This window comes from Anolis carolinensis, chromosome 3 (assembly GCF_035594765.1).
Source record: "Anolis carolinensis isolate JA03-04 chromosome 3, rAnoCar3.1.pri, whole genome shotgun sequence".
NCBI lineage: Eukaryota > Metazoa > Chordata > Lepidosauria > Squamata > Dactyloidae > Anolis > Anolis carolinensis.
This window is the reverse complement of record NC_085843.1, coordinates 257,062,221-257,082,869: the sequence shown is the minus strand read 5'-3', so window position 1 is coordinate 257,082,869 and position 20,649 is coordinate 257,062,221. Positions and strand designations below refer to the sequence as shown.

At 37.4% G+C, this 20,649-nt stretch overlaps 1 protein-coding gene across 1 annotated transcript in view; it reads right to left on the bottom strand.

Annotated features, from left to right (window-relative positions):
• Positions 1 to 16,577, bottom strand: part of agtr1 (angiotensin II receptor type 1) — a 79,323-nt gene extending 62,746 nt beyond the window's left edge. Inside the window, exon 1 of the mRNA XM_062976655.1 lies at positions 16,099 to 16,577. The gene's annotated coding sequence lies outside the window, so the exon portion shown is untranslated. The remainder of the gene's footprint in view (positions 1 to 16,098) is intronic.
• Positions 16,578 to 20,649: the final 4,072 nt, after the last annotated feature.

The window sequence follows — 20,649 nt, the reverse complement described above, 5'->3', positions numbered from 1 at the left end:
TTTGGAAGTGGTTTGATGAAAATTTCCTTTAGGTCTCAAGGTGCCATCTTTGTTTAAGCTACACCTGTTCAGAGAGCCATAAAAGATTCTGGTAGGCTTCAGCATAAGAACATGCTTGACATTGGAATTGTAATATGACCAGACTTCTTCTCTTTATTGTTCTGGGTTTGTTAATAAGCCTAGAGACACAAATGGAGGGAACTATAGCCACAACTCTGTTTAGTCTCCAGTTGTGGTGGGTGGTTTTGATGTCAAAGCCACCAACTTTGTGGTAAATCTGCTATCAGTTTTGGTATGGACTTTGAAGAAGTGATATCCCTATTTATGAAATGGGCACAGCACTTTGAAGTGCTCCTTTATAATCTGGATAAAAACTGAGAGATTCATTGCCCCACTGACACTGGAGCCACTAATTACTTCTTGCAACACCAGAGTTGCAAGGGATATTCACTAGCTCTGTGTCCAAGGTTTCCTTCCTCTATCATGACAAAAACTTTCATCTGAAAGGAGAGTAAACAAAGTTTCCAAGGAAATATAGCATTCAGCAAATATAAGACATCTAGGCATTAATGATTTTCAATCTCTCTCTATGTAATGCTAGAAATTAGAGAATTGAGGGAAACATAAATTTGTGGGCAGTAGAATTCTTATTTGAAGTAACAATTTGTTTTCCCCCATAGCTACATACCCGGCAGAAGGGGATGTTTATACTTTAAATTGTTTTTGATCATTTTGATATGAATATTCAGATATTTACAGTAGGGTTACATTTATGGCAGGAAGTTTATAATTCAAACTTAACAAGTTTAATGGTAATATCTGAAAAAGTCTTCTACTTAGTATCTATGATTAATAGGATTCTGATCTGAATAAATGTTTATTTTACTCTTTCTACAGATGAGAAAAAAATATGATCTACAGTTAAATACTTAAAAGCATATTGATTTTCTTAACAGGTGAAATAATTGAAAGATTATACAGAATATGAATGCCAAACCTCTCTTAGTAATATTTTCCACTTCTAGCCCTTTTGATGGCAACTTACCTTGCATATTTAGCTTAGCCTCTTTTTCGGTGTAAGATTGTGATATTGCAAGATACTCTAGAATGCATCTACATTATATAATTAATGCAGTTTGACACTTTAACTGCCATGGCTCAATGCTATGGAATCATGAGCCTTGCAGTTTAACAAGATCTTTAGCCTTCCCTGCCAAAGAGTGCTGGTGCCTCCCAAAACTACAAATCTCAGGGTTCTATAACATTGAGCCATGGAAGCTAAAGCATCATCAAACTGATTTAATTCTACAGTGTAGATGTACCTGTAGTAATGAGTGAAGTGTCAAGAAAGTCTGGGAAGTAATGACATCGTTGACACAATATTTCTATCAGAGAGATGGACTGAAAAATGAAGGCAACAGGTGGGGTTATCATTTGCACGTTCACCTAGAAAGTTAGTTTTAAGAAGGCTACACTGACATGCTAATAAGCAATCTATACCTGAGATGATAGGATTATGTGCTGAATCTTACAGAATTATCCAATCATGTTTCCATTATGGATGGCTTCAGTATGCTATGCATGGCTTTAGCATTCTGTGACCCTTGGAGATCCCCCAAGTTTGTGCATACATTTTTCTTTAATCAATGGCACTTAGACTTGAAATTAGAAACAGAGGGCATGATAGCTGAAAAAAAACTATGCAAATTTTATTTATTCATTTATTATTTCAGTGAGCTTACTTTGATTGAGATCAATACTAGGATGTAGGCTTAAGAACACACATCCACCATGGTCTTATACATTTCCATCTGGATTTCTGAAGATAGGGGTCAGAACTTCGATATGGATGCATTCTTATACTGGATCCACCTGCTACTGAATACTTTCATATGAAAATTACCACAATGTTAATATAACATTTTCCATGTTTGAGAAGTCCCTTGAAGCCACATCTCTGTCTTTTCTTTCTCTTAAAGCTGGCTGCAACTCAAACTCTTTTATTGTTGTTCTTGTTGAACTCCCTTGAAACTCATCTAGCATGTCAATTTCCTCTCTAAAGGCAATTAGCCCCAGATCGGCACAATACTCCAGCCCTGACTGAATTGTCCTACGAATATTGGAAAAAAATTACTTCCCTTCCCCTGGACACTGTGTTTCAGTTAATGCAACACAACATGACACTTGGTTCTATGTTGTAATGTGTAGTGATGGCAACCATAATACTGTTTAGCTGTGATTTGATTTAACTAATATGGGAGCATAATATATCTTCCGTTCTTGCTAGTAGCATTCATGTCAGTGGGATAGTGAACCCACCCCAAGTTTAAAGAACCCACCCACACTTTAAAAGAAGCATCCAAGGTACTGAGCAAATCTTGAGGATAAACTTCAGAACCTTGGATAGCTTTTTTTTGAAACAGGGCTGAAAATCTGGAGTGATCTCAAACCTCCACTGACATGAAAAGAAGTAGCCATTTCTGTAAATTGCCTACCACTACACCCATTTCTATAAGGCCATTCGTTTCTGGTGTAAAGGGGCATTTTCAGGGACTTATCCAATTGTTAGTTTCAACTAGCACAAACTCACTGAAATCATGAAACTCAATGGGACAAGAGTTCTAATGGGTCTACTGTAATATTGGCCATTTAAAATCAGTTTTGCCATTACAACTGTCACAGAGCAAAAAACTTGAATGGAAGAAACATAAACTATTGTGAATAATCTGCCCCACTTGGATCTTTGGCTTCATCTACACTGACCATTTAATGCAGTTTGAAACTAGTTTCAAACAAACAGCTACAAAAGTGTTCAAAAGATAGCCCTTAATATGCATTAGGGCTCTATGGTTTATGTAATCACCATTCGGGCCTCAACTATTTCCAGGATTTGCACAGCGAAAACACTCTTCAATACTGCTTAAACCTGTATTAAATGGTCAGTGGGTGATCCCTGAGTGTTTGTAAAGTGCTCCATGTCTAACTATTTTTGGAAGTAATTAATCTGCCTGTTTGAAAAATAGAGGCCTGGCCATTTTGCCATTCTTGCAAAGTTCTATAGTATGGTTTTGCCTAGGTGGCTTCTAATTTTCACTGGGAAATGTCTATTGATTCCCAGACCTCTGAGATGTGGACATGAGTAAAGAAACCTATGAATTTTAAATCAATGTGTTAGTGACCACAAACATCAGTGCATTTTTTTTTGTAAGCAGTACTGTAATCATGATCTTACAATTGTTACAATTTGAACTGCTTGAACAACATGATTGTTCTAAATTGAATATAATGCAGCTTATTGTCACTTTGGTGGAGAAAAAGGAGCTGATTGGTGGTGTGTGCTGGTTATAAAATACTCTGAGGTCTAGCCAGATGTCATTTTCATTTCTTTCAGTCTTTTCCTCCCCCATACCTGTTAGTTATCACATCTGTCAGGCACCAAGGAGATGGAGAGAGTTGTTTTACAAATTGAAAATCACTTCACTATGTGCTAGTAATAATCCGATTGATTCTGGGTGATGGGCAATGCAATTTTTCTGTAGAGTCAAGATTGCTCTAAACCAATGATCTTCAACTGCTTCAAACCTGAGACTCACCTTTTAACTTCACTCTGCAATGTGGCAAACACATTTAAGTATACATAAGACACCATGAACCTATTTTTACTTCATCTCAGTATCTCTCTTTTCTGGTAAGAAAAATGACTGAACACTGATGAAAAAACATTGGAGGTTAAGCAGGGAAGACAATACCATCTGAAACCTAGGGCAAAGTAACTAAAAAAATAAAAACACCGTCTTGAATACTATAAAGATACCAGTCAAAAAGGATCAGCCTGGTTAGTACTTGGATGAAAGACTACCAACAATACCACATGCATGGGATCACCATAAAGTCAACAGGCAAATTGAAGGCACATATTCACATACCCTTGAAACACACAAAATTTAATTATGTTATGGTTGTGAAGGGGTGGATTAAAACAAAATTGAAGGAAACAGTAAGTCATTTGGTTAGTCATCTAGAATTGGCCATTTCATGGGTGAACTTATTTAATAATTCTTTGAATATTTATCTCACCACCTATTATCTCAACCATTTTGACCTCAAGTCCCTCAAAAATAAAGCAGCCAGAATTTAGCCGCTAGGTCTCATGGTTTCAGCAGTCATTCACTGACAAATATCAATATCTGAGATTTTCTGAGTTTATATATATGTATGCATGGGGGCTAGTGAACATGTTAATTAAATCGGTGAATAATAAGATTTGTAAAAGTCAAACCCACAAATGCAGAGGGCTAACTGTAGCATATACTCTATATACCCTTATATAAGTTTAGAAATTTCAGTTAAAATTTAACCCCCAAAACCTGTGTCAATTATCCATGGATCAATGTGAGCACTACAATGTAATTAATATTTTCAAAGGAACCATCCCCTTCTCTGAGTTGAGAAGTGAAATGCAAGATCTTAGAACATTAAAAAGCATTGACTACCTTTGCTCTTTCTGCTGTAGTGATATTTCTAAGCTTTTTGGGTGCCTGAGTGAGGAAATGGTGGTGGAGGCCAGGAGTGACTGACTCCCTGCAGTATCATTGGTGCTTTCCCCTCCCAGTGGAATCACCCTCAACTTATCCATGGGTTAAATCAAAATCCATAATTTTGGTCCCCAAATCTGCCCTTGACTTATACATGAAATTGACTTTTGTGTGAGTATATATAGTAGATCTCATGCAGAATGAATATAATCTTATATGAATGTAACCTTCAGCCTTAAGAATCTTTTTCTTTCATGCAATCTCAAAATACATTTCTTCTGCTCAAGAGTTGAACTGCCAACAACCTTTTTGCAAAAAAAGAGAGAGGAAAATAAAATAAATATAGGTTTAACTCTGCCAGGGGATGGCTAGACTTTACGCTGTTACAGTATATGTGAGTTAAAATCTATATCTCTTGGACTCGAAAATTCTGAATTCTGAATGTGTTAAAGCAATATGGTATTTAAAGGAAACTGTCAGTCTTATTCAATCTTTATAACTGATGTGTGTGAAATGTATTTTTAAGCATTAGGTAAAGGTGAAGGTTTCCCCTGATGTTAATTCCAGTCGTGTCCAACTCTGGGGGTTGGTGCTCATTTCCATTTCTAAGCTGAAGAGCCGGTGTTGTCCGTCTCCAAAGTCATTTGGCCGGCATGACTGCATGGAACGCCGTTACCTTCCCGCCGGAGCAGTACCTATTGATCTACTCACATTTGCATGTTTTCGAACTGCTAGGTTGGGAGAAGCTGGAGCTAACAGCAGGTGCTCACTCCGCTCCCCAGATTTGAACCTGGGACCCTTCGGTCTGCAAGTTCAGCAGCTCAGCACTTTAACACACTGAGCCACCGGAGGCTCCTTTTAAACATTAGTAATCACTAAAAAGAAAAGAACTAAAGAAGCCCCCCCCCCCCATTTAAATACCTAGGGTCACTGATTTCTATAGATGGTGACACAATGCCAGACGTACAGTCATGAAGAAATGTAGCCTGGTTGAAATGGCAGCAAACTACTGGCATTCTATGGGACTCGAAAATGCTTGAACAAGTCAAGGCTAAGATCTACACTACAATTGTTTGCCCAGCAACAAAGAAACACGAACAATCCCTTAACACAATGGAAATGAAAATGCTGAGATGGACATGTGGTTCAGCACTTCTTGACTATGTGCCAAACGATGACATCCATCATACACTAGGAATAAAAGCAACCAGTAAGAAAATGCAGGAAGCAAGACTACAGTGATACGGCCATGGCATGAGAAGAGAACCAACATCAGTAGTAAAAAAGCACTACATTTGGAGATTGCAGGATGACGATCACATGGAGGGCTAAATGGATGGACACCATCAAAGATGGATGGACACCATCAAAGAAGACATGCGTGCTGCTAACCTGACGGATGCCCAAAACAAAGCCCAGTGGAAACCACAGTCACACTGCTAACCCCTCCATTGGGAAAATAGCTTAGAAAGAAGAAGACTAAATAAGAAAGAAGTTGTGAAATATGAAAAGACAGTAATTATTTATCAATAGCTGATACTGATGTTGAAACGCTCATTAGTCTCTGAAATTGATGGATTAATTTGTTGCTGATATTCTCATAATTATTTCACAAAATCAAAAGAAATCTTTAATTTTTGAATGCATAATCCATAACCTGAGCACCAGAGAAAGAATGTGTTTTTTGTAGATTAATTTTGATAGCAAGATTATTAATGGAATTCACAAAAGTTTGTTAAAATAAATCAGCCTCAAAAGTACTGCTAAATTCCTTTCTGCCTGTGCTTTCCCTTTTGTTTCCCATATACAAATATAGTCCTTAAAGATCTATACATATCCACTAATGTAGAAAACATGGGGAAGGTGGCAGGCAGGAAGCACAACCAAATGCTGTGGCAGGCAGGCAGCCAGAAAATTGGTGGCAACAGCTGCTAGAAAGGCAATAATGAGCACAGAAACTGCATTCTTGCTAATTCTGCAGAAGTTCCCAAATTCCTGCAAACTGCAACCTTTATGAGTATTGTTATTCATGGACTGTCAGAGTGTAGATGCTTAGTATCATTGTTTGCACCCTTTCCTCTTCCAAATCAGTTTCTTTATGGAGGGAAAAAGAACAAGTAACCCAGGACCTAATGACATAGAATTTAAAACAACAACAGAACCAGACACTGGGCAATTACCAGAAATGGGGAGTTGCATAATTTAAATGCTTTTTAGCCTTCCTCCAATAACATTCAGTTCATTACACACAACTGGTTCTGTTATTAACAACTAATTACATGCATGTGAGTGACAAATATCCCAAACTAAAGCTAGGTAAGCTTTTGCTTTTATGATATGTTTCTATGGAGCCTGCTGCATTTTAAATGCCATGGAAAGAGCAGGGCTTAGAACTTTTTGTCCGTAGATAAATCCGTTCCAGGAAAGTGATAAGCTTCTCATTAAAGCAGCCATAGAGTGCATCTCCAAAAATAATTCCTTCTGCAATTGATCTTGTGGAAGTGTCAGCTTGCTGTAAGGTATAGTAAATGAAGAATAAAACTTCTTGATTTTTAAAATTAAATTTGTTTAACTTGCCTATAATTTTAAGGGAACTTAAGTAGGTGACTACTGTTTGTGATCTGTTTACAAAGTGATATATATAGCTATAGATAACAGTGAAACTATTGTCTATTTATTTATTTAGATTCTGTTTTTCCCCCAGAATTGGGATTCAAATTGGCTTACAGTTTTAAAAATTCAATACAATTAAGAACAAAATACAAAAAAAGTCAACATTGGCATAACATTTAAACTGTTTACCATTTCAAAATAATTTAAACCATCAGTTCAAAGAACATGAAAGGCACTGCAGACTAACTCAACCAGAGAAATCAGCCATAGCAGAGCACCTGATGAACCAACCTGGACACAGTATATTATCTGAGAACACAGAAATGCTTGACCACTCCAACAACTATCATGTCAGACTACAGAGAGAAGCCATTGAAATTCACAAGCATGTGGACAACTTCAACAGAAAGGAGGAAACCATGAAAATGAACAAAATCTGGTTACCAGTATTAAAAAAACTCAAAAATCAGAACAGTAAATAAGAAGCAACACTCTGAAAACAGAGGAGTCCCAGACATGGGAACCAGGGGCAGCTAATGACTCTGAACAAAGGATTCCCCCAGGCAGGAAGAAGCCAGGAGATGAAGCTATTCAATGATAATTTAAGTGATTAAACAACATTCACACTGGCCTCCAACTGACAAAGAGTTCTTCTCTCACCCTGGACTTTCCACAGATATATATAAACCTTCCTTGCTTAGTTTCTCCATACCTCACAACCTCTGAGGATGCTTGCCATAGATGTGGGCTAAACGTCAGGAGAGAATACTTCTAGAACATGGCCATATAGCCCGGAAAACATACAACAACCCAGTTTAAAGAATAAAGAACTGGCCTTGATGTTGACCATATACATTTCCCAATTTTCATTTGGCCTTATCTACACTGCCATAAGAAATCCAGATTATCTGATTTGAACTGGGTTATATGGCAGTGTAGGCTCATATAATCCAGTTCAAAGCAGATAATCTGGGTCCTGAGATAAATCCAATGGTTTTATATGATAGATGAAGAAGTTGTGGCCCTCCAAATGTGTTAAAGTTGCAATTCCCATCAGCTCTGTTCAGCATAGCCAATGCTCGTGGAACTCTCTTCCTATATTGATGTTTCTTTCATAAAATCATTCCTAGTAATTGTTTCCACTCCTGAAACAAGGGAAGTCTCTCTCATTTTTTGGCTGCATGGTATGTCTGTTTGATGTGGGCATTTATTATGACAATTATGACTTCTGCAGGCAGAGTAGAGAGGACTGCCTTACTCTTCTATGATAATCATCCTTCATACAGAGCACAACATTAAATGTCAACTACTTCTATTCTGGGTATGTTAAGTGGAATGCCAGAACGAAGGCAGCATTGTTATGTTGCTGGAGGTCAGACTGCTTCTTTGAATGCTTTATATTAATCTAGATTTTCCATCTTTCACTGCTATTAACATAATTTTTCCCATGAAAACTGTTCCTTAAAAACATAATGCTAATGAGTATGTAATTATATTTTTCTTTAGCCATGGCATACATGTTGCCTTCTCTGCTTACTATTAAAAGATATTTTCCATTTAAATAACATAGATTCTTTCTTTCTTTCATGGAACTCAAACTTGTTATTGGAACTCAAACTTCAATCTGTTATTGGAAATATAATTGGAGAATGGGAAGACAGGACAGACACAGGCCATTGTTTCTTTAGGTGAAAAAATATATCCATTCCCATGGGAACCTGTCAGAAGTGCAGGCTGAGAGAAATATGGGAGACAAATGTTTGTCTAGGTCAAGGCGATTGGAATTGTGGAGACAGGGCATGCAACAAAGGCAGACTCGCTTTTCCCAGAGAATTAGAGATAAGGATCAGAGAAGCAGGTGTGTGAAAAATGATGTCATGGGAGATTTTGGGGCTTTTAAAATGGTTCCTGCTGGTACAATCTTTGCAAGAGCAACAATGCATTCAGGTAAAGAGCTCTTGGTTTTTTGGGCCTGTGTTCTTGGAATTCATGTATTCAAGTTTCTAAGCTGTTCTTGCTTCTCGTTCCTCTGTAGCATAGTTTGCCTGCTGTGGATTCATGTTACTTTGTCTTTGGATATCTCTGTGGATTGATTTTGGAAACTTTTTTTGAATGGATTTTTGGACTCTCAGCATTTATGGAAATAACCTTGTGAACTTTGGTTCTCTCTTTTGAATATACTCTTTTTATATACTCTGCTTTTAATAATTTTTATTTATTGGATTTCCTGGGCAGTATGTGGTTTGTGGTGAAAAGAGGTTTCTGGGCCCTAGTGCAACAGGCATAGAAAAAATGATGTCCCTTACATAAAATGGCAAAATCAAGATTTGCTTTTTGGATTAAAAACCTTGAATAGTTGAAGCAAAGCATACAGAATCTATGGACATGAAAGGCCAACAAAAACAAACAGAAATACCTTGATTAAATAGCTTTATGTCTTTTTATTCTGATAGGAATTCAAGCACGATGTCATGTTTCTTTATACCAATGTCACTACTGCAAAAACAAAACAAAAAAACAACCGCACACACACACAGGAGGAAGTCATTGGAAAGAAGGAAATAAAGGGGTAGGCTCTTTTGGTTTCATCATATTAACAAAGAATTGAGGTATTAATTGATCCAGAGATGAAATTATACATGCGGTTTGCAAATGCCAGATACCTGCTGGCAACAAACCTAGCCACTAGATCTGAAAGCCAGAATGAGATTAAAATATCCTGTTGTTATACAATGAACTGATTGTATATATAAAAATAAATACTGTTTGCTTAAGGCAAAATGGTCTTTCCGAGTAAGCTCTGTGTTGTGTTACAGTGATGGGTACACATGCAACAAAGCTGAGGCTATTAATGTCAGAGCAACAGTTGATTTTATTAGGTCCAAGGCAGGAATATATTCCAACTCTTCCCTTAGACTCTAGTCCACTTTACATCTGCCAGATAAAAAGGTCTTCAAAGCAAAGTGGAAAAAGTACTTATTTGAGCCTAGAGCAGGTGATAGAAGCATTGAAGCAATGAAGTATCTATAATGATGGCAGGCTGGGGCACTTAACCTGAAGCAAAATACATATGGTTATCTCTTCCATTATCTGTGTTAGTTTAATAGGACCTAAAATCCATTGTATGCATGGTTAGTTAGGATCGGGAACCAATGACCTGGAGCATCTAAGTCTGATGCTATGCCTCTTAAGGAATATTTATCTCATCTCATGTTCAGTCTGGTGGGCTCTAAGTATGTCTGATACATGATGAAATAAATTTATTTTTTAAAAAACAAATAATTAAACAAAGCAGAAAGCTTCTGGAACTAGGGGTGAACATATCATTAGGCAGAGTGGTCACTTCATGCAACAGATACTGGAAGGCAACACTAGAATGTCTTCTAAATAGCCTTCATTGTGACCTCTAAGCTATACTGTTGCTCCCAGGTGGTCTTCTATCACTGGTGCTAAATAAAAAATCAACTGTAGTGTCAGGCTAGTTACATAGGATGAGTATGCGTCCTATCTTGCTTTTTTACTGATGTTGGCAAAATGTCTTAAACCAGCCATGCCTCATGCTCCATATCTAAGAAATGGAAAATGTACTTTTGGGATCTATGGATTCATCTACATGGGCCAAATGAGGTGAGGTAGGGGTGAATGGATTTCATGGCAACCATATAACACAGAAATCTGATTTGCCCTAAATGTTCAGGGAAGGCCCTGAAACTTTCCCAAAGCTCTGGATCTCATCCACATTTTGGGGATATGTAAATAGTTGGGTTGGTCCTGATTCGGAACTGACTGCCATCATTTACATAACCATCCCACTTTCTCTGGATTTGGGCAGCCTGGGCCTGGGATAGCACTTATCATCTGATCTTGTCCCCATCAGAGCAGCGATCATGGAGTGTGAAATTGCTGGTGGTCACCACTTGTCACTCGTGCTGCCGTTGGCTGAAATGCAAGCATGACTTTGAGAAGGGAGGGCAACCTTCCTTCCCTCCCATCACAGAGTCGTACTAATATCAGCATCCCCAGGGTGGGTCAGTGCTGTGTTGTGTGGACACCCTGTTGTTGCCAGGTTGACTAGGAAGCTAGTTGTACAGACTCTCCAAGGGTTGATCTGAAGTCCTCCACTCCAGATCAGCTCTGACATGACATGTGTAGCTATTCTCTAAAATTCTGGCATCTGCCAAACTTCCAATCTCTGTCTGAATTTCACTATTTCCCTCTCTTTGCTTCTTTCTCCAGTTCACTGTTTTCATTACATGGTTTTTGTGTCTTCCTATTAGCATCTTTTTCCTTCAAAGTGTGATGGAATCTTCTTCTTTGGAGATTTTAAACAGGGGCTGAATGGTCATCTGTTGGGAATGCAGTATGGCAGGAACTTTAACTGGATGGCCCTTGTAATTTCTTCTACCTAATATGTTTTTATGATTCTGCCAAACAGTGAAGCTGTCAGTGTGATGAGGTCAGATATCACAGCCTTGTGTAATAAAACACATCATCTGACCACATCCCCATCAGAAGCAGAATGGACTTTCCTCCACATTCTCGATGCCCAGTAATGTAGTTCTGGGAAGCCAGTTGCTATCATTGTAATACTTCCACAATAATGACTATGAAGTGACCATAAATACAGATAGGCTCCAGATGTGTAACTTTAGATCCTGATTTCTGGCCAATGTATTCTATGTGTCTGTGTGCAAAACTGTATAATTCTTGCATGAAGAAAATCCAAAAATATTTCTGTGCAGAATACTTTCCCAACAAATTCTGGCATGTGCAAATATTGGGTGAGCAACATTCAGTATCTCCACAGTGAGCAAATTGTGGAAAGTATTCATCCTCATTTGAGCAACAAAATAGTAAAATATTTCTATTCTTAGTGTAAAATGGATTTTGCTCATGCCTTGTTTTTCACCCCTGCATTTCCTCTTTGTCTCGATATAGTATCAAATAGGGTTCGATGGAAGGAGGGATTTTTTTTCAGTTCATTTTTAATATGAATCCACACATTGACTTTCTCATTTTAATGAGAAACAATTTGAATTTAAAAAACTGGGAAAAAGCCATCTTGAATTCAAACTGAGTCATGGAGTATGTATGCATTAATAATTATAGCATAGCAGTTTGAAATACTTGCATTGCCATGATTCTCTTATGGAATTCTGGGACTTATAGTTTGGTGAGATGCTCAGAATATGTTGTTATAGAACACCATTGCTGTAGTTTAGGAATGTATATCAGAGATTGCCAGCATATAATTCTAAGTACCTCAACAAACAAGAAATCCCTGTAATCTATAGGATGAACCATCATAAACCATTTGGCATCCAAATATAATTGTAGTATAACCTTTCTGGAGTTTGTCTGTAGGGTTTATCTGTATCCAATTCATTGTCTGTTCTTTATTTAAATTTGTTGTTCTTCACTAAGATGAAATTTCTATCTAGATCTATATACATATTACCAATTAATTTGGGATTATAGTAGTCCCTAATTCACTTTCAAAACCCTGTGGAATAGCCTAGAAATAGTTCTGAATGAATATGCATACTCATACTGGTAAACACAATTAATGTACTTAAAGCTTTTCAACAGATGTTCTTCATTAGGACTGACAATGTGAAAGTGTTACATGTTGTAATCAGTGTTGAATGTTATGCATTTTAATAAGTCTGATTTCCTAAACACAAACCGGAGGAAAAATAGAAACACAAAATAAGCATAAAATCCAAAAGGGATTTATAAAGTTAAAAAGTTCAAATGAAATACAATCTGCAATCTCTGCTAATGTTAGTATCCTAATTAAAATGATCCCTTTGAGGATGACTATACCAGGAAATAATTGATTTAGATATTTTCAACTAAAGATGCCTTTAGACATTTTCCTTAATGCAGTGCCCATGAGGGTGAAAGCAATTATTTTGATCTATTCTTGCACTTTTAAACAGTTCATAAATCCCCAATTATCCAGCCTGCCTCATCTATATCTTATTTTTATCGATGTCTTATTGAGATACTTATTAGCACCACCTGGATTTCATTCAAGGCTCAGAGAACAAACTGAACATTCTTCGGATGTGTACAAAATTATGTTGTCCTCCCCTCCTCTCAAATCTCCCAAGATAAATCCTGCCAGAAACGAGTTGACCAGACTGTGACAATTTGAACAAATATTTAACTAGCTTGCTAGATCTTGACATAGCAATTGGCAATGCTGACTGTGCGATTATAGGAATTATAATCCTAAAAATACCTTTCAAACTATACAGCATTACTGCTACTTTCACTATCTCTTTTGATCTAACAAAAGTGTTACAATATAAGAATATAATTGCGAGTATCTGTTCATCAAAGGCTGTGATATTTTAAGATTCTTTGATACAGTTAAAGCGGGACAATCATGTATGGATAGGTCTCTAGTCGGCCATATGGCATTCCATGTGGTCTTGAGAACATTTGAAAGAAAGTTGATAAGACTTCTGACTCTAAGCACAATGAATGACTTTTAGGATTTTATTTTTGCAGTTTCCTTGTGATTCCCCAGCCATCATTTAAAAATGGAATATTCTGAGTTTTGTTACAGATTTAGACAACTGCCACTAGCTAATTAGTCTAAATAATTCTTGTGATTGATTGATTTAACATCCCACCTTTTTTAATGGAGTACAATCCAAAGCAGTTTAACATAATGCTAAAGAAAGAAAACATTACAGTGCCTAGAGTTCTTCTATGTTTTGCTGGTTATTGTCGTGCCTGTGTATACTCATTCCATTCTTTCTGTGAAATGTTTGTAGTAATTTCTTGGATCTATATTAGATCTATAAAAGCTTCATTTATAACTGGAGGTCTGATTTGGTTAAGTGGTCTATTGTTTGCGGGGGGGGGGGGGAATTCTCCTTTCTGATAGTCTACTTCCTTGGAAAGACTGCTGTCCTGACTTGAAAAGAAAATTAAGAAAGTAAAGTCTGGAATCCTGTTGTTGCCTTTGACATGTATAAATCCCACTAGAAAATGGTTGGCCATTTTAGTCCATTTCTTAATGCCCATTATGGGTTGTAGAATGTCAGTTCTAGGTTGCAGAAACAAAGTTGTGCATGGAGTACCATTGTGCCTACAAATTCATGCAGACATGTTCATCTGGATGCCTACATGCCCATTAAATTATACTTGTGGGCAAACATGCATACATTGTTGCTGTTCAAGACTAGCCGTGTATAGCATCAACACTATATAGCAGGGGTCCCCAAACTTTTTAAGCAGAGGGCCGGTCCACAATCCTTCAGACTGTTGAGGGGCCGAATTATCATTTGAAAAAAAAATACAAACAAATCCCTATGCACACTGCACATGTCTTATTTGTAGTGCAATAACAACAACAAAAACAACAATGAAAGAACAATACAATATTTAAAAATGAAAACAATTTTAACCAATATAAACCTATTAGGATTGGAGAGTGTGGGCCTGCTACTGGCCAATGAATTAGGTCAAGTTAATTAGCATTGTTGTTGCTGTTGTGCCTTCAAGTCATGTCAGACTTTGGCCGAGCCTAAGTCTAAAATTAATTATTTATTTACTGCATTTATTTACTACATTTATATCCCAACCTTCTCACCCCGAAGGGGACTCAGAGCAGCTGTATGTACATAGCATATATTATATTATTAGCATAACACAATATTAGCATTATATATTACTATATTGAACTATACCACTATACTATTATATAATATGTAATATATAACATATAATTAATATTATTATATGGTATTACTATTAGTATTATATTGTATAACATAAGATTATTATCAATATTATATGTATATACAGTATATTATATTATTAAAACTGATATAAAAATATTATATTATAAAACTGAGGGCGGGGGCCAGGTAAATGACGTTGGAGGGCCGCATCCGGCCCCCGGGCCTTAGTTTGGGGACCCCTGCTATATAGTATAAGTCTGCATTTATATTAGGCGGCCCCAATGTAAGATCTTATCAAATATCTTTACAGTGACCACAATTATACCACTGAGCTAGACATTCTAGCTTTTCATTAAGGCAAAAAGAAGGCTCAGCTTTTCATTAGAGATTAAACATTTTATCTTTTTGATAAGCATTATGGGTTTCCTGGAAAGTACATTATTTACAGCAATCTCTAAAATTTAATTAGGAGAAAAGTAGAAAGATGCTGGAAAAAAGCAGTCCTAATTACTGTAAGCAGTGTTTTTGCTATGTTTACAAAATAGCTTGCAAACAGTGGTGGGTCTTAATACATTGCAGCTGTGAAATATAGACACAAAAAGCATGATGCAATATTAATAAAGCAGTTTATCAAATGCTTTAAAGAAATGGCCCTTTTGGTCTGGAGAGAAGTTGGGAGAGTAGGGGAAAGGCCCCACTATCACTCATTGTATTGGGTATGAGTGAACTCCACCTTTCAACAAAGGTGCTGATAATGATTATGTTGCAATTGTTCCTAACAAATCTGTGACTTCCATATTCCTTAATTAATGGTCTCCTTTTGTTTAGCAGAACAAATCCATTTCATCTAATCTTAAACCTCTGTTTGTTGAGATTGAATGTAGGCCTTATCTATGCTTGCAACCCCCCCCCCCCAAACCCAGACTCACTGTGAATAGAAGGTTGACTGTCTCAATGATATGCAGTGATATTCTCGTATCAAGAATCAGCACATTAAAATTGAATGCAAAATACATCATTTTGTTACCTGTACCACTAAAGGGATTATTTAAGTTATCACATGTTTATGTCCATTAATGTATATCGGTCAAACAGGCAGGGAAGTCAAACTTTGAATTATAGAACATAAGAGTAAGATCAAAAATCATTCCACTGTGTCACGATTCCAGGGATCTCCTGGTACTCAAGCAGAGGTGAACCAAAACAAACACCCAGCTTGTGTTAAACTGTTTAATTAAAGCAGTACTTACTGTCTGGCTGTTTTCAAAGTCCCAATGTAAAACATAAAGATAGCACTCAACCACAGAATCAAAACAAAACTGATAGCAAATGCTGTTGCAGGTGCAAGAAGACACTACTAAAAAAAAAAAGGTCGTGTCCAATAGTCAAACACCGAGAGTCCAACAAGAAAGTCCAAGGATCAAAAGTCTATACCATAGTCAATGACCAGTCCAGAGGTTCCAGGTTCCAAGAGCTGAGGAGACAGGTCAGGATACCGAAAATCTACAATCCTTGGGGGAAAAAAACAGCAACAGCCAAAATAGAGAAAATACTTTTCTCCCAAAGATCATTCTCCAGGCTAGCTCCTTATATCCGGTACAACCCAGCTGCAACCTATCTCTTGCATGCCTCCTCCCTTACTTTCTTTCACCTTTAATTCCTACTTACAGATTAATCAGCCCTGTAGAACTAAGACTTACATTAACACCTTCCATCACCAACTGCTGAACATGATACATGACACACTGATTCTATTTTTATAAACGTTTTGAAGATTTGAACCATAATCCTGAATCACTTCGAGTCCAGATTCTAGAAGTTGTCAGACCTTCCAAGGGTATTGATTTCCAGACCAAACTATTACAATGAGAATCCTTTTGGATTTTCAGTCTACAGACGGAATTCCCTAAAGATATGAATGAGACTAACTCTCATGACTGTTTTGTATAAATTTGTTGTATTTCTTTAAATGTGACTCGTGAGTAACTGTTACACATTGCATTATAAAACACCTACATATTTGCCATATGAACAATAGGTTGGCTTGGCCACGGTGGTCCATGCTCTTGTTACATTCTGAATATATTACTGCAACATGCCCAACGTGGGCTTACCTTTGAAGACTGTTCAGAAGCTCCAAACGGTCCAATGGGCAGCAGCCAGATTGCTCACCGAAGTGGCATACAGGGAGCATACAACCCCCCTCCCCGCTAGGTGCTACCCCCCCCCCCCCCCGGGTAGCACACTGGCTGCCAGTCTGCTACCAAGAATAATTCAAAATGCTGGCTTTAGCCTATAAAGTCCTAAATGGTTCTGGTCCACTTTACATGTCTGCACGGATCTCCCCCTATGAACCATCTTAGAGTTTAAGATCATCTGGTGAGGCCCTTATCTCGATCTCACCTCCTCTGCGACTCGATTGGCAGGGACAAGGGTCAGGGCCTTTTCAGTGGTGGCCCCCCAGCTGTGGAACACCCTCCCCAGGGATATTAGATCAGCCCCCTCCCTCCTGGCCTTCTGTAAGAAAGTGAAAACGTGGCTTTTTGATCAAGCCTTTGGAGATCTTGTGAAATAGATATGGAATTATGTGCAATGACTATTGGAATGGCCCGGATTACGATTGTGGATGGATAGCATCGTTAATAATGATGGCATTGTTTTAAATGTTATTAAATGTTTTAATGTATTTTATAATGCTATTTAAAATGTTTAGTTTAATTGTTCATTGTGTTGAGGCATTGAATACTTGCGTATGTGTAAACCGCCTTGAGTCCCCTCCAGGGTTCAGAAAGGTGGGGTAGAAATGTCATAAATAAATAAATAGGTTGAGCCATTAAGGCTCATACTCACAGCCGAATAAAACTGGAAGCATAGTATCATTGATTGAAAACAGAACTCTTGTAAGTATAAGCATATTTTGCAATATATATTATTTGATGTTAAATTACATTGTGTTTAATGTATTTAGAGAACAACTTAGGTTCCACACTATTTATGAAAGATTCTACACATAACTGACCACATTCTTCAATTGTGTGAACTAAGTAATAAGAGTAAGTAGTATCCACTAATATTAGTTAATCATACTAAGTCAGAAAACACTTTATACAATTGCATTAATGTGACGTAATACTTACAGAGTCTATCACCAGACGAAGACTCTACTGTGTAGTTGAAACCAGTTGTGGACTAGAAGTCTACTCATCCTTCAGGAAGATTTAAGAAAATAAACATGGAAATTTACTACATCGTTTACTACATTGTGAATACACATACTTTGTATCATACTGTGAATGCAACAGTTTGTGATTTCTAACTGCTTATCTGGCATTTACATTCATTTATTGTTCATACTATATTGTTTAATGATATTCAATACCTTGTTATTATTTGAATAGTAGATACTTGTCAGTTAAATCCTTGGGAACCCATTTTTAATTGTATTACTCCAGAGTTTACCAGAACCTCCAGACTATTATATGGTTTTGGGGCAGTTTGGAAAGCAGGTTGAGCCAATACACTATCCATACTCAATTATTTGAAAACTGCAAGTGAGACCTTAATTCCTCTTTAACCTTTTGATGACCAGATTCCAACATACAGTTTGAATTAATGTATTTCTGCTACAGATATATCAAATCATACTGCTTATTGTGCACTTCAGCCATCTCTCACTAGCTGTTCTCTAGCTTTTCCTTTCTTGCTACTGAAGTCAGAACCTGATCTTCTTTTTCTCCAATGTGTTTGTGTGCATTTATTCTTGCAAACCATGAGCAAATATCCAACTTGATTTAACTTTTTGTTTAATACGTTTATCTGAAAACACATTACATGGACTATCATTTTTATATTGCACTTTATATTTTGACAGAAATGAATACAAAAGACTGTGGGCACTTCCTTTTGGAATTGATTAATCAATTGTTTGAGTTGCTGATTTTGTTAAATAAAATGTGTCCCAGTCTCCATAACAATTGTAGATCATACCTTGATTGTGTGTGGTCTAGTTAATGCATATAATGCATATAATGAGAGTAAGGTGTGAAATGGCCAAAATGAAACACAAGACATTTCAAAAATCTACCCAAGGTGTAAAGGCGAAACATATTGGTGAGAATCAAAGAGAAAGACTCTCATAGTCCCACCCCCCCAGCTATGAGACTGCTCAGATGTTGGGTTGCTGACATTTTTAATGCGTGTTGGACAAGTGATGCTTATGTTCCCTTTAGATCTTACAACAAAGTACTGCCACTACTGAACTCATTCCAAACATCTAAGTAAACAGCCTGTGCTCCAAGAACCTCCAAAGGTTAGGAAAACAAAACAAAAGTAATATATACTAAAGCCTCTACATCAGCCAATCTGATCTTAAAGGGCAAAGCAAGCCTGGATAACATTAGCTCATAAGAGAATGTAAGTAACTACAAAACAAGGGTTATGAAAATGGCATCCCCCCAGCTTTCCCAGAATTTGGAAGTTCGGGATAGGCTTCTTGGGGTCTAATTTCTTCAGAAACTCTCAGGGTCATGGTGAACAACATCTGTTCACTTTATTTACAGAATTGCTGGCTGGAGAAGGAGGGAAACCATAGCCAGCAAATGCATTATTTGTACATTATTTATTAGTTCAGTTAATATTCTGCATTCCCTGATTTAATGGTTTTTCTCCTCCTTATTTTGTCCACACAATAATGGGTGAGATAGGACAAAATGGGAGATAATGTCTCTTCCCAAACCCCTGTTCTCTTAGCATGTTTAATGGTTTAGTAATGATTAGAATCTGAATTTTAATCAAAGTCCCAGTTCAAGGACCTTATCAGACGGCAATATTAAGGCATTGTTAAGTAAAGAGAGGAATTGGGAGCTGGTCATACCTTCCAGTCCTCTCTCGTTCATTTTGATTTCTTCTCCTCTCATTAGACTTTTAGAGCCTCCCCGTAGGCACCCGCTATCTTCCTCATCACACATAGGAAATAAGTCTGCGCCCCCAGCTTTTTTTCTTCATGCAAATCTGCCAGAATCCCTTTCTATGGGATGCATCTAAACCCATTGGACACTTGATACAGGGATGCTGTTTTAAAACATTGCTTTCAATGTTATCTAATTGTTCTGCAACTAAACCCATTGGACCCTTGAGGCAGGGAGGCTGTTTCAAACCATTGCTTTCCATGGGATGAAATAGTTTGGCATCTAAACCCATTGGACCTTTGAGACAGGGATGCTGTTTTAAAACATTGCTTTCCATGGGATGCAATAGTTCGGCATCTAAACCCATCGGACTCTTGAGACAGGGATACTGTTATAAACCACTTTTTGCGTTTCTATAAACAGGGATGACAGCTCTCTGGTAAGTACAATATTATAATTGGAACAAAACAGCAAAGAAAATCTGCTTGTTCTTTTTTCTACAATGCCTCTATTACACTATAGTGCTCTGTAGTTCTGTAATGGGGGGGGGGGGGGTTGATGGCTGCCATGACTCCCAGTAAATTTACAGTGGATGCACATACAGTGGGTGCGGGGGATGGATGGACTGTAAGTTTAATGAGGTGGCAAGACTCATCACTAGAGAAGAAATAGAACTTTCCCTATTTTTCAAAAGAACCAGAAATCTCCTAGTGTGTCCTAAAGAATGGTGAGACTGAAGTTCTTCCATTCCATAACTGAGTGTAGTTCCAGATTTCCCCAAGAGTTCATTTGATCCTGAACACTGGTATCCTGAACACCACAGCACAACCTATAACAGAAGATGGTCTACAAAAGAGACACATTTTTTGTACTAAAGATGAAACCAGTTTGTTT